General features: G+C 38.6%; 1 protein-coding gene across 1 annotated transcript in view; it reads right to left on the bottom strand.

Moving 5' to 3' along the window:
• The window catches only part of LOC121377540, a 20,381-nt gene extending 7,973 nt beyond the window's left edge, over positions 1–12,408 (bottom strand). Inside the window, exon 1 of the mRNA XM_041505581.1 lies at positions 12,392–12,408. The gene's annotated coding sequence lies outside the window, so the exon portion shown is untranslated. The remainder of the gene's footprint in view (positions 1–12,391) is intronic.
• Positions 12,409–15,093: the final 2,685 nt, after the last annotated feature.

Below are 15,093 nucleotides of genomic sequence, written 5' to 3'. Positions count from 1 at the left end.
AATAGTATTTGTCAAATTATAGATTTGTGTACAAGAGATGGAGAGTTTTTTACGTTTTCATAATTTCCAGATGTTCATGATTTTATTGTTTCTTTAGTTACGTATTATGTTATTCTTCAAGCTGTCAAATATACATCAGACACCAATGTTATGAGAAAAGTTATTGCTATATTTTTTAAATAAATGTAATGTTCTAATTAAGGCACATACTAAATGGGAAGACTTCTTTCATTAAAACATTAATTATATTTTTATTTTTTTTACTTCAAATATTTTAAGATAACAGGATACAGCATCTGATTACAATAAATACATTCAGAATGTTACCTGTTTAGACTTTGTAAAGACGAAAAAAAAAAGACAATTTATTTTAAAATCACCAACGTGTGTAATTTCCATAAATGTAACTAAACTCTATTATTAAATATATTAATACATTTAGTATCAACTTATTTGTTACATTTTGATTTCCTGATCGATTGAATTCACCGAGAAACTGATTAGAAACTATAGTTTTAAAAGGTTTATTTTCTAAATACTGAACATCAAAATCCAAACCTTTGCTCTTTATTAGGAAATATTCGGATGGAAAAAACTATTGAAATGTCTGACCGACAGTAACGCCCATTTCTCGTTCCAGCCAGTGCACCACATCTGGCATATCAAAGACCGTGGTATGAGCTGTCCTGTCTGTGGGATGGTGCATAAAAACGATTCCTTGCTACTAATCCAAAACAAAGGAATAAGCCCCGGATGCAGTAGGACATAGGACTTTGTACTAAGGATTAAGGGAAGTTTTTTTTTTTTTCCTTTGTAATTATATCGCACTTGTATTTTGCATTCTTTTATTTCAGAATAGACTTGTATTTACATTGTAGATTCTGTTTTATACTTATTCATTTCTTGTGCGATAAATTGCATATTAACTTAGCGTATCCCCTGTGCATTTGCCCAACGCCTTACTTAGTTTATCATACCAAAAATGGAAGCCACTAACTCCGGATCCATTGTTGAAAAAAGTAGCGGGCTTAACCCGGCCACACCTGAGAAAATAGCAGAAATTAATGTTCAAATCGAGACAACAATAGCGACCGATAAGATGGTGGACTTCCCTAGGTCCCGCTCCCAACCACCTTCCCCCATGGCTAACACTGCCGATGCAGTAAAGATTACCGTACCACATGGCACTTCTACAAAGGTACCGGCCGCAAGGCCAGGAAACGACCTTAACATCGACCCGGATGTTGAATTCGTTTCCACACATCCCCAGATCAGGGCATATGAGGTAGCTTGATCGCCCCGCTCCCCCCACCCCCCGTAGCGCTATTAAACGGAGAGGTTCCCTGAATCTCAGCCAAGAGATAGACTTAGAATCCGACAGTGAACCAGAAACTGAATTAAGACCAGATGTTCACCCCGAGGTAGAACTTAGTAATAAATTCCACGTTCTAACCACACCTGGTAGAGCCCACAAAAAAGGTAAATCCCAAATGCCCAAGTCGACTAAGATCACAGGGCTCCGACAGGTTACGTTTGACGGGGAAAACCCAACATTCTACCAGTATATTTACTGGCAGCATGTATAGCCAACATTCTAAACGAGAAAACAACAAACTGAGGTAATTTTTCATACCCGGCTCGCCAAAGGCGAGACCTTCATCAAAGGCCAGGAAGAAACTCTCAAATCTTTAGATAGGCTTTTTCAAATCAACGCCGACCCAAACTCTAATCAGCCATCCATAGTACAGGTCTTACCGGTCACGATACACCCAGGAGTGTTGAATGTGCTGGCAGAACTAAAAGTCACCCCGGCCAAGGTTGCACCCAACGCCAGCACATTCAAACAAACTACGGATGACAGTAAACTTCTCCATACCGCCATTAAAGCCAAACTACCAGCAGTAACCCGAGTAAGGCCCTGTCAAAAATAACTTGCATTCTCAGATCAGGCCGTACAAACGGATAACCATGCACCAGTAAACACAGGAAAACAGGCAGACCTAACTGAAGGCACGACTCCCGGTACAAAGATACCTGTCAATGTTAGCGAACAGCTGATTTCGGCGGATCCAACTGAAGGTACGACGTCCGCCGCGATGCCATCTGTCAAAATTGATAATCAGATGACCGTGGCGGATCCCATTGAAGCCACGACGTCCGCCGCAAAGCGAACTGTCAAATCTGACAACCAAACACCAAACTTGCAAAAAGTCTTAACAAGCCAGGTAACAAACTTAGTCTAGGACCCCACACTGATACTATCAACAAGACAGCCGCCATAACCCCCTTTAAAGCAGTAGTTAACAAACGTGCAAACAAAAGGAAAGTCTGGAGCCCCACCAAAACTATCAAATATCCAACAGCAGCAACCTTTCCCAAGAATAAAACAAAAAAGATAGCACAGCCAACTAAGAAAGCTAAACCAGACAAAAAATCTGCTGAAGCACCCAAGATACTGAAACGTTCCAATACACTGCCAGTAGTTCTTCTTCTACTTTCAAGCTCTCTTCCACCAACCCCCCCCCCCCTGCTACCGCTGTCACCTCTCCCACTCCTACCGCCATTCCTTCAGCCTCCACTGATCTCCCCCTCATCGCTTCACCCCCCACCCCCTCCTGCTCCCACTGTCACTTCCCACACCCATATCTCCGCTACCTACACCCCTACCTCTGCTCCTTCATCTACCTTTACCCTCCCACTCACCACTGCTACCCACTCTTCTCTCACTACCCCCTCTACTCTCACTACCATCAATTCTACTCCTAACGCTGTTCCCTCTGCTACACCCACCCCCAAAAACCCGGGACCATTCTATATTGAAGTACCCGCCAAAATCGCTAGCTGCCTGAACAAACAGCCACAAATCCATAGCCAAACACCACCTCCCCCCTCCACTACCTCTTCAACCAAGGAAACTCCCTGTCCCCCCCCCCCCTACCAACAAATGGCTGGCAAAACTACACCCCCTCCCAGCTCAAGCCACTTCACTGGCCACACTGAAAGCCAACAACCCCCGACTCATACTTAAAGACGTCACCACCTGGTCTAACGGTTATGTGTTAGTTAGTACCAATATCAACGACGACCACCACATCATCATACAAGGTCGCCGGTACCCCCTACTTCCATTTGAACGGAAGCCCAGTAAGTGCCACCACTGCCAACAGTGGGGGCACGGTGCTGCCAAATGCCGTAATCATAGAGACCCGCCCACATGCCATCGTTGCGGCCAAAAGCACGCGAGAAGTTCTCGCAACTCCCCATGTACAAAACCGATCCAATGCCCAAACTGCTTGAGCAAACATATGGCACATGACACCAGATGCCATTACTATCAAAAAGCGCTTCGGCAACTAAATAATAAAAAACTCTCAGGAAAATCAAATTAAGAAACCTAATCAAACAAACTACAACCCAACCAAGGTCACTCCAAACATAACCTATGCAGATAAACTCAGATCTACAGAACCAAAACCAATTTAAGGAACTCAAATCGCTCGTTGAAACATTAGTTCAAGAAATCTCACATATTAAAAATAATCTAGGACTTTCTAAAAATTAAACAAACTTCAGTCAAACTAAAATTAATTACGGGACCGCGCTATGGGAGACAAGTCTCCATACGCCCCCGCTATTAATTCAAACATAGGAAATAAGGGCCTTAGCGTTCTCCAATGGAACGCTAAAGGCCTCCATTCAATGGGACATGGTGCTGAACTCATTCAACTCATTAGCACTAGTAACATCAAGCCAGATATAATTTGCCTACAAGAAACATGGCTAGGAATCGGCACTAAAAAAAAAAAAAACAAACTAAAGTATTTAAAATTCCAGGATATACAAGTTATTATAAAAATAGAGATAACAGCACCAGAGGTGGAATAGCCACTCTAATCAAAAATACCATACCTCATACTGAAATTAAATACGATTATATTAATACAAACTTAGAAGTCCTAGGACTTACTATACAAAACAATAAAATGCCTATTGACGTCATCAATGTTTATAGCCCACCGGGAACAGCCCATAATCAACTAACATTAAGAGATTACAATAAACTCATAAACTCAAACAATAACTTAATTCTTGTAGGAGATTTTAATTGTCATAGCACACTGTGGGGAGGTCTGCACTCCGACGCACAGGGAGACATACTAGAGGAATTCATCAATACACACAATCTAGTATGTCTCAACGATGGCAGTACTACTTTTATCCACGATTATCTGGGCACATCCGCCATCGACCTAACTATCACCTCTAACAATATAGGTGCAAACGCCCAATGGGAGGTGTTAGAAGCTCTCAATAGCGACCACCTCCCTATTCTAACCAGCTATAAATGTAATACTACTTATACAGAAGAAGAAAAATTTATACCTAAGTTTAAATTTAATAAAGCTAACTGGGCTGGCTTTACAAGCGACTGTAGCAAAATTAAGTTAGAAAATAGCCTAAACATTGACGACGCCACTAATAAACTTACTAATAAAATAATAGAAATAGCTGAAAAGAATATTCCTAAAACTAAACCCTTCAATAAAAATAGACCAGTTAACTGGTGGACGGACGAAATTAAATCCAAATGCGGCTTTAGGAACAGGATGCGTAAACTTTATTAAAAAAACAGGGAAACAAGACTATCACACTAAATATAAAATAGCCAAAAACGAAGTAGGTAAGCTTATCATCAATGCTAAACAAGCCAGTGGCATAAAGTTTGCGGCGAAATTAACAATAGAACATCTATTAGAGAAATGTGGAAAAAAATTAAGGCTATTCAAGGACAACGCACTAATTCCACAGTCCTTCAAAAACATAAAACAGCAACTACTAATAAACAAAAGGCCGACCTTCTCAGTAAAACTTTCAATAAAAACTGTAGCAACGAATATTTTCCTAAACAATTTTTTGAGAAACTTAAGAAAGATAACTCTCTACCAACTAATGATACAAAAACAGCAAATCACCCAACTACTGATAATTTAGAATTTAATAAACCAATAACAATGTTAGAATTAAAAACAGCTCTTAAAGCTAAAAACAAGTACTGCCACCGGGCCTGACCAAATAAGTTATACATTACTCAAGCACATGCCAGATGTAGCCCTAAAGGTAGTGTTATCGCTCTTTAACCGAATCTGGAGGGAGGGTCAAATGCCCACTGCGTGGAAACATGCAGAATGCTTTAGTCTCCCTAAAGCGGGAAAAGACCATTCCCTCCCAGGGAGTTATAGACCGATAACACTCACGTCCCACATGTGAAAAACCTTAGAAACTATTATCAATAAACGACTCAACAATTACGTACTCGAAAATAACCTAATAACTAATGTACAGAGCGGATTTAGAACTAAACATTCAACAATAGATCAAATAGTTAGATTACAAAATAGTATTAATGATGCATTTCGAAAATCTCATAAGGTTTTAACAATATTCATAGATATTGAAAAAGCTTTTGATATGGTATGGCGTCAAGGTCTACTAAATAAACTACACAGTAACGGTATTAAAGGTAATATGTTTAATTTTATCAACAATTTCATCCATAATAGATCAATCTCAGTTAGAGTGAACGGTCACTATTCAGATAGAACCGAAATAATTAATGGCATACCACAAGGTTCGGTCCTCTCACCAATTTTATTCAACATTTTTATTAATGACATAACTAAAGCACTTAATGCTAAAGGAAAAACAAAAACGACCACGCCATTAAACACAGCACTATTTGCCGATGATTGCGCCATCTGGCGCACAGGCAACACAACCACTAATTTATTTCACCTAATGCAAGCTGATATGAATAGACTTAACAAATGGGCCCTAGACTGGGGCATTAAACTATCAGAAACTAAAACTGTCTATATGCTTTTTAATAAAGTCAATAAATCAGATAATCACCAACTTAAATCAGGTGATAAAATAATTCCAAGAGTCAAAAAAATTAAATTTCTAGGAGTAACTTTTCACTCAAAACTAATCTTTAGTGACCATATCAATGACATAGTCAGGAACTCAAAAAATATTCTAAACTTGTTAAGAGCCATCTCAGGTACCAGTTGGGGAGCGCAAACAGAGGCAATGCTTATGGTTTACATAGCATGCATACTCTCCAGAATCGATTATGGAGCCCAAGCCTACAGTTGCGCTGCCCCCAAACTGTTACATAAATTAGATGTTATTCAAAACCAAGCTCTTAGAATCATAGCTAAAGTTCCATCAAATACCAGCGGACAGAGCTTAGAAGTTGAGTTTAACATTATATCACTGAAATATCGTCGCAATCTTCAACATCTTAATTATCATCTAAAAATCCACTCTCTTAAACTAGATCACCCAGTTCAGGAACTCACTCCTATCATAGCTAAACCAGGACTAGTATTCAAAACCAATCAAAATCTTAATGATTCTTTCGCCACTAAAGCTAGTAAAATAGAAATAGAAGTAGGTATAGATAACACGCCAGTGGCACTATACCATATCAATCAGCCAGTCGAGTGCCACACACCATATCTAATTAAACAAGCTATGGATTCAACTCCATTTCCACCATTTAAGAAAATCCTGTTCGAAGCCGCAGCCAACGAAAATTACCCTGAGCACATCCATATCTACACGGATGGCTAAAAAAAAAAGGGGGGCCAGATAACGGTAGGGTTGGCTTCGCAGTAGTTGAAGAAAAAATATCTAAACACTCTAAATTAGTTAAATACGCCAGGCTGTCAGATAACCTATCAGTCTATACAGCAGAACTGACAGCCATCTATGAAGCCCTAATCTGGATTAAAACTAAACAATACTCTAAAAGCGTTATTTTTTCAGATAGTCTTAGCTCTATCCAATCACTTCAAACTAATAAATCTACCAGGCCAGATATCCTCGCAGCCATCCACAATAAACTTCATGAACTAAAAACAGCTTAATTTAATAGTAGTATTCGAATGGGTCCCAGCTCACGTAGGTATAATTGGCAACGAAACAGCTGACTATGGAGCCAAAACTGCACTTTCAATCACTAGCAAAATTACAGCACTACCTTTAGGAATATCAGAACTAATGTTAAAAGCAAGAAAACACTACATTAATCAATGGCAGGCCAACTGGGACCTAACAACCAATACATGACACTATAACATCAAACCACTAGTCAACTCTATCCGACCTAAACACTTAAACACTTATGTGGATAAAATAATTACTAAATTGCGCATAGGTAAATCTTCGCAGCTCAACAGCTGCTCTTTCACCAATAAAAACCCTGACTGTGAGTGTGGCACCCGGGAAGACATGAAACACTATCTCCTGGATTGCACGCTACACAACAGCCAGAGAAAACTAATGATAGAATCAATAACCGAAGCCAACCACAATAAACCAATTACACCTAACTTTTTACTTAACCCTGATAAATATCTAAAACATAAAACCTTCAAAGCAGTATATCAATTCGTCCAGTCCACCAAACCAAAACTATAAGTGCCACGTACTGCCCGCCTTGCCAGCGTTCGGTCGACGAGGACCACCAACCCGACTGATCGCAGGCAGGATGGGAAACCGTAGCACACCCATCGGGCTCCTGACAGTCATAAAGTTAAAAACTAAAATTAGAAAATGATCACAACCACGCGCCTGTACGTCTCCCGGATGGAAGAGCGACCTTCTGCACTCGACCGACATGCACTCCAATCCGGGGGACCAACGGAGGGAAGGTGGCGATCTATAATTAAGATAAGTAATTAATACGCTGCTTAACTCGTGACACCCGTGACTCACTGGATGGAACATCCACCCTACGCACTCGATCCAGACCACGCATTCCAACCCGGGGAGAGAACGGTGAAACGACAAAAATAAAAGCATATACCTAGCCAAATTAACTGGCACAAATTCAGCAATAAATTAACAATTACTCAAAACCATCCGCCTGTACATCTCTCGGACGGAAGAGCGACCTTAAGCACTCGACCAAACAAGCACTCCAACCCGGGGATCAACGGCGGGATGGTAGCGAATGATTTAATAACCGCTAGATATGACAATGCTTGAATCGTGACAACTGTGACCCCCTTGGTGGAACATCCACCCTACGCACTCGAACACGTATTCCAACCCGGGGGGAGAACGGTGAAACGACAAAAGTAAAAGCATATACTCGACCAAATTAGCTGGCATAAATTTAGCAATATAAATTAACAATTACTCAAAACCACCCGCCTGTACATCCCTTGGATGGAAGAGCGACCTTAAGCACTCGACCAGGCACTCCAACCTGGGGATTAACGGCGGGACGGTAGAGAGTGATTAATAACCACTAGATATTATGCCAATGCCATCCAGACCTAACCACGATAACCATATTATTCTACTGTAAATATGTTCATGTTCTGAAGATCGTGATTGACAACTGGCATACACCACCCGCTAACGACACATTATTATTAAAAAAAAAAAAATATTATTAATTTTTTTTTTTTTTTTTTTTTATTTTTTTTTTTTTCGTGTTTTTTTTTTTTTTTCTTTCTGTCTTTCTCACTAAGACAGGATCGAAGTCGCAGTAACCCAATTGGCTAATCAACCAGCCAATCAACATCGTTAGATAATCAACCAAGATAGGACACCACTAATTATCGCCTATTGTTTGCAGTACTCTCATTGGTCCAATCCAGCCAATCACGGATCAAGAACCCCACAACTCGATCAAACACGGGAATCAAAATTCTTCAAATTAAATACCTAGATTGGTGCATATGTATACAATTGCTACTTGCCACCATTAGTTTCGTTTATTGCATTGGTAATAAACTTAAGTATGCCAAGCACTAGGCTTTTTAAACCAATACCTACACTATAAGGGTTTAACCCTTCAAATTATATAGCTAGGCTAGTTTAACTCCCCCTCCGTCATTGTATTCAATGCTATACAAGGACGGAGGGGAATGGGTGGTCATGAATGACCGTTGAACTCACTAGAATAGGGAGTTAAGACAATTAGGTACAACCTTAACACAAAACTAGGATTCACACACAGACTACACGCTCACTGTATCAGTACACAGGGTGCATTGACTAATGGTAACAATGCACCCGCCCCCATTTAATGGCCCAGCACGTACTCTAATAAGGAACCGGACAAAAGAATACCATTCTGAGTACACAATTGCAATGCACCCGGGGGAAGCTGAACAAAAGAATATCGGCCTCCCCCACCCAAACCCCCAATACTTGCTGCTGGTAATAACTTGGTACTTGGTGATGCGTCGACCAGAAGCGGTCAGGCCCTTTATAAGGGCCCTATAGACAACCTACAACCTAGGGAGACACCACAACATCGTAAAGGTCTAAAATTAACGAGCTACTCTCGATTCACTAATATCAAAACCTATATTAGCTCGGCCATTTACCTTTTGACCGACCGTTCAAAATTGCGCCAAATTCCCTCAATCAAAATTGCACACCCTTTTCTCTTTGGCATTTAACTGCTCCATTCAAATTCCATAGCACCACCACCACCCCCACCCGCCTGCTACCGATTTGATCGGGCTGCTGGTGCTCCCTTGCACCTGCCAGTGCAGGCGGTCCCTCCTCTCCCCTCCCCCACCTTTCTTGTCATGGACGGAGGAGCCGGCCAAGGCCGGCACTTGTGCCCACGACAGGCGTGCGCTACAACAGCTTGTTCTGAATGTGCACGTAAAACCCTATGACATGACATGACATGACTAATAGAAAATGTAGCGGGTTTCGTCTCTGAGACTATGTCAAAATCACCATATGTTTGATTGATTGAAGCATATTTTATTGCTTTTTAAAGAATTAACTGAAATAAATATTATTGAAAATGAGAAAGAATAAAGGAAACAGAAAATAAAGTTTTCTGTGTTTTGTGTGTTCTATAATTAGACAGCAGTTTTGTCAAAGGAAAAGACAAAACACAAACAAGCCATCGCAATAATTATGTATGGCTACAAAATAATAATAGCAATAAAAAACAAAAACAAAAAAACAACAAAAAAAACACAACAAAACAAAACAAACACACAATTAATAATAATATTAATAATTTTAAAGATGCACACTTTATTTACTAATTAAGGGAAACGTTTTGTTTCATTTATATATTTATATACATGAAAACATATTTCTTTACTGTCATCTTCACTTAGAGCATTTTATTCATACAAAACTAGTTGTAAATCTATTGGCTGAAGTATTTACAATGAATTCAAGAGAGATCGTCTTTGCCTTTCATATGAAATGCATTCACAGATTAAATGACAAGTGTTTTCAAAATTATATTCACAACTGCATGAGGAATCGGTTCTATGACAAACTCGATATGAGTCTGTTTTTGAATCACTACACCTGTGTCTTAACTTGATACGCATTACATTTTCTCTTATATATATATATATATATATATATATATATATATATATATATAAGATTGACCGCCCCAATCTAAGAAGAAATAGGAAGCGGGGTCGGCCCCTACTACTCTTTTCTTTTCTAGACTTTACTTTGTTTTATTGTGATACAATCTCGTAACCTCCGGAGTCGGGCCCGTCCGTACCACTATACCAACCCATGGCGACTGGACTATACCCTAGTCTGATTCTCTCTCTCGTTCAGACTGATCCGGCTTCCCAAGATCTGTATTTCAGCACAGCACTACACCTTCAACGTCTATTGACTGTCAATCTAGGGGTTTTCTTGACTGGATGCAACCCATCTCGTCGCTACAAGCCGTGCACCATAACGGCCTTAACGAGGCCACTCATGTGGACATATAGATCACTTTAAACTTTTAGACCTTCGTTCAAAAGTTTATGTCGAAATTACTTTCTCTTTTTAATAGTATCAACTAGTCAGATCCTCTCTTCTTTCTCTTATTTATATTTAGACTGTTATTCTAAAATGCTCCAAATTATATAAATATTCGACCAAGCAGTCAATTCTTTTTATTTTTGGCTTGTAACTTTTTTTTTTTTTTTTTTTTAAATTTTAATTCTATTAACTTTTTTACTAATTGCTATTTTCAAAATTCTGCCCATTTTCAACTCTACCCCCCCCCCCCCCCCCCCCATCCCGAGTCAGGCCACCGATCTTATCTAATTTCTTTTTGACCACCCGATCTAATCTAGCGACCACATTTAATGAGTAGAATTTTCTTTATTAATTATATTAATTAGAGATCAAAATTTTAAAGGCCCACTGTTTAATGTTTGGATGTAAATTTCAAAATTGTCCGCTTAATTATTATTTTTTTGTCGTAGGACAAGCCCCTGGCTATCCAGAGACAGGCCCCGGGAAGGACATGCTCGAAACTCTAGTGGTATATGAATATGAAAAAAATATTCGCACTCGCACTCGCATAGAGCAATCTTTTATCAATCTAATTCAAATTACATGTGGATCTAGCAGCAGCCCGTTGCAGCTCATGTCCAATTAACCTTTCATTCGACCAACCAAAACCTTACTTGCAAGTGATTTGAAAAGAATTTGAAAACATTAGGTATTATGCCGAGGGTATACGAAATGATTCGGGTGAATTACGAAGTATGCCGGAAACTAATTTCAATATAATGTTTTTATATAAATTCGTTTCAAGACGGAAAAAAACCCCATGATGGTATAACCATGACATCTGTTTATACTAGTATACAATACAGAGTTTATTACTGCACTTTCCCCCTGTTTTTTCAATGTTGAAATAGACCAACAAGTTTGTCTATTGCATAAATAGTCTCGCCCGATATTTTTAGAATTTGTATGCTCCCGAATAAAAGGCGAAGTGTAATTGGTCGATATTTAAATTGTTATTTATAGATGAAATGTCACCTGGTCATGGGAGTCCACGCAATGCTGTTAGATCCACTGGTAGACCAGTAGAGCTAATTTTAATCAGATTGAATCTTTTATTTTTATTCAACCCATTGAACGCGTACCCTACGTGTACCTTTATGTCGCTTCTCTCACAAAACAGTTAATCAGTGTTTACATTTCAAACAAATTGTTCTTCCTTTCTGCAAAAAACCTTTTTCACTTTTGTATGAATAGACGAGAATACATGTTCGTATTCATAACGTCATATTCGTGATATGTATCGAATTCGCCACTATGTGTATTCGTTACACCCCTAATTACTATGCTCCCGAATAACATTAACTGACTCCACCAGATTTTGTTTTTAAATTGATAACTTCAAATATACACCACTGGTTTACATCAGCCAAATAAAGCAATTTATTGCCACGTACACGCAACATGAAATCAAAACCCAAATGTACAACTGATCTGCGTCAATGCTACGAAAAGAAATAATTTGGACAGTATTTATATATACATGTATAGCATTCTTGGTATAACTGTAGTAGGTAGTACTTACCTATTTGTTTTCCCTCCCTCTAAAACTCGGCAGCACAAACGTTTCCACACAGTATTTAATATACAGATAAAAAAATTGATTTTTGTAAGGAACCGATGATTGGTCAAACGTTTCACCGCATCTATGTCACCTGATTTGTCTCCCAGTACCTCATTCGTTACACGTGTCTCAAAATGATAATTGTGTACTACACGTGAGTTGTAACATATGCTCTTATACTGTATATCGTGTTTTTAGTTTTGTGCTAGTAGTATGGACTGAGATTTCATACATATATATATATATATATATATATATATATATATATATATATATATATATATATATTTATCATATAATATCTTACATTTTCAGTGCAATCATATCTTACATTATCTAGTCATCATATCTTTCCAATGTCCACAGTGATTGCTGGATAAATTGGATATATACGGTGGTTATCACAAATGCCATTCTAATCGACAAACGTCACTGACGTCCGCCAGACACTGACTGGCAATAACATATACAGTATACGTCCGGGCGACTGCTAATTTTCAACCCTGATATACGTGTTCCCAGTTATCACTGGAAAGGAAAAACACAAACAATTAGTGTAAGTACCGATTGACAGCATTTATAGCTAGTACTAAAACAAATAACTTCCGGCTGGGTCAAAGTTCGAGGTGAACCCAACTTTTGATAAAGAAGTTAACAACACAAGTCCTGTAATTGGTGATAAATGTGACTGTGTTGGGTGCAAAAAAACCAAGAAAGAAGTTTTATCTGGGCTAAAAATGTATGCAATTTTATTTCATCTAGCACAACCGTGTCAAGTAGCCTTACACTTCACAACATGTATGGGGTACCTGTAAAACAAAATCCTAAAATGTTGTGCGGAACTAGGGTAGTCATAGACGCTACCCGTTATCTCTGAACTAAACATCTTGATCACCATTTTGCTGATTTACTTTGAGGGTGAGGGGTGGTAGTATTTATAGCCGTGGTGTTACGCCGCAGGTATGAGTTTTAGCCACATATGTTACTATTATCGTCTATGGGATTTGATTTGATAGTATACACCCTACATCACTTTATGTATTCAAAATATTCTAAGTTGTGAAGAACAAAATTATATTTTGCTGTATTCCGAAGTAACATAGGCAGATCATATTTGGTGGCAGCGGTGTACACGTTTCTGATTTCGTGCATGCCGTCTAACGTCCTCGCGGGAGATTACACTGTGGAGATGTGTGAAGCAGGTGGCGATATCATATTAAACGCATTTCTGGTATAATTCATGTCATTTCTCTGTGGGATATAGACGTTTCCTAGAAAATCAATTGACAGAACCTGATTTAATTAGAAGAATTCGTAACAGCTTTTCGGGTATGTATGTATGTATGTATGTATTGATGTATGAATATTTATATATCGTATGTATATCCAAGTCCGTAGCTAGCTAGCTACGTACGACAAAAATAGTTTTTAGGAAATAAAATGAAATGTAACCTACCGGTAGTACATATATTAGAACGACCAGAAACACGTTTAATATACAGCCACTAATATTTTATGCAGAAAAATATATTTAATATGTAATTACAGTCGTTAAAGATACATTCTCTGGTTACCATATTATAACATCATGTACAAATATGAAATACAAGCTCAAATGCACTTTTAAAAAACTCGTGTGTGTTCGCTATGAACGGAGATCGTCAAAAGTGTACGCTCGATTCGTCGCCTGTGCCGCCATAGCTCGGCAAAGCAAAAACGATAGCCTGTTGTCAGTTTCAGTTAACACGTGCGTTTGCCGATTTCAAATTGTAGGGTTCGTCTCAAAAAATTAAAAGAGAAATCTTGCGCTGTACGAAGAACGTTCGTTTGAGGATACGGTACTAGAGTCTTTAGTTAAAACCGGTTTGATGTTGACAATGTATTATCGACAATCGTACCTTCCTATTTCAGAATTAATATTTTATAAAGTGTTAGTAGAACTTTCAAAGTTTAGTTTGTATAACACATTGATCATATATATATTTTAAAAATAAAATATACTAAAGCGCGAATTAAAAAAAGTAGACGTTTTCACTTCTTAATTTTACGTGTTAAGATCGACAAATTCAAATAAATATTATTTCGTTTGGAAAGGGTAAAGTTAGTGGGGGGTTGTTTAACGACATCAAAGTTAGAGCATATTGATTTAATAATCATCCGACGCCATGCAACCATAAATAAAATGTGTTGAGTGCGTCGTTAAATAAAACATATCCTATCCTTCCTTCCATCTGCTGTTGGATGTCTAACATTTGGTAATAAACTTTAAAAAAAATTGAAATGTATTTTCTGGGGGACCATGACCCCATATAAACTTCGCTCAACACAGTCTATAACCCCAACCCCGCTGAAATCCCTGCACACGCGCCCTGGAAACCCGCTTCATTTTATTTTTAGCAAGGGGTCGTTTATATGTACCATCCTACAGACAGGATATCACATACCATGGTCATTTATATACCCGCCGATGGGGATCGATCCTAGACTGACCGCGCATTTCCAAAACCCCCCACCTTTTTAGGTCTAAGTAATCAATAAAAATAACATATACTCTTGAAACATGTTACGTAAATCGAACACAGTACCCTCTTCCTCTTCCCCTAGAGCGTTACGTAATTAGTAACACCCCCTTACATGTAAAGTGTATGCCAACAGCTGGCCAC

The sequence above is a fragment of the Gigantopelta aegis genome, chromosome 7, assembly GCF_016097555.1.
Source record: "Gigantopelta aegis isolate Gae_Host chromosome 7, Gae_host_genome, whole genome shotgun sequence".
NCBI classification, from domain to species: domain Eukaryota; kingdom Metazoa; phylum Mollusca; class Gastropoda; order Neomphalida; family Peltospiridae; genus Gigantopelta; species Gigantopelta aegis.
The sequence above is the reverse complement of the archived record's forward strand: the minus strand, read 5'-3'. Positions and strand labels throughout refer to the sequence as shown.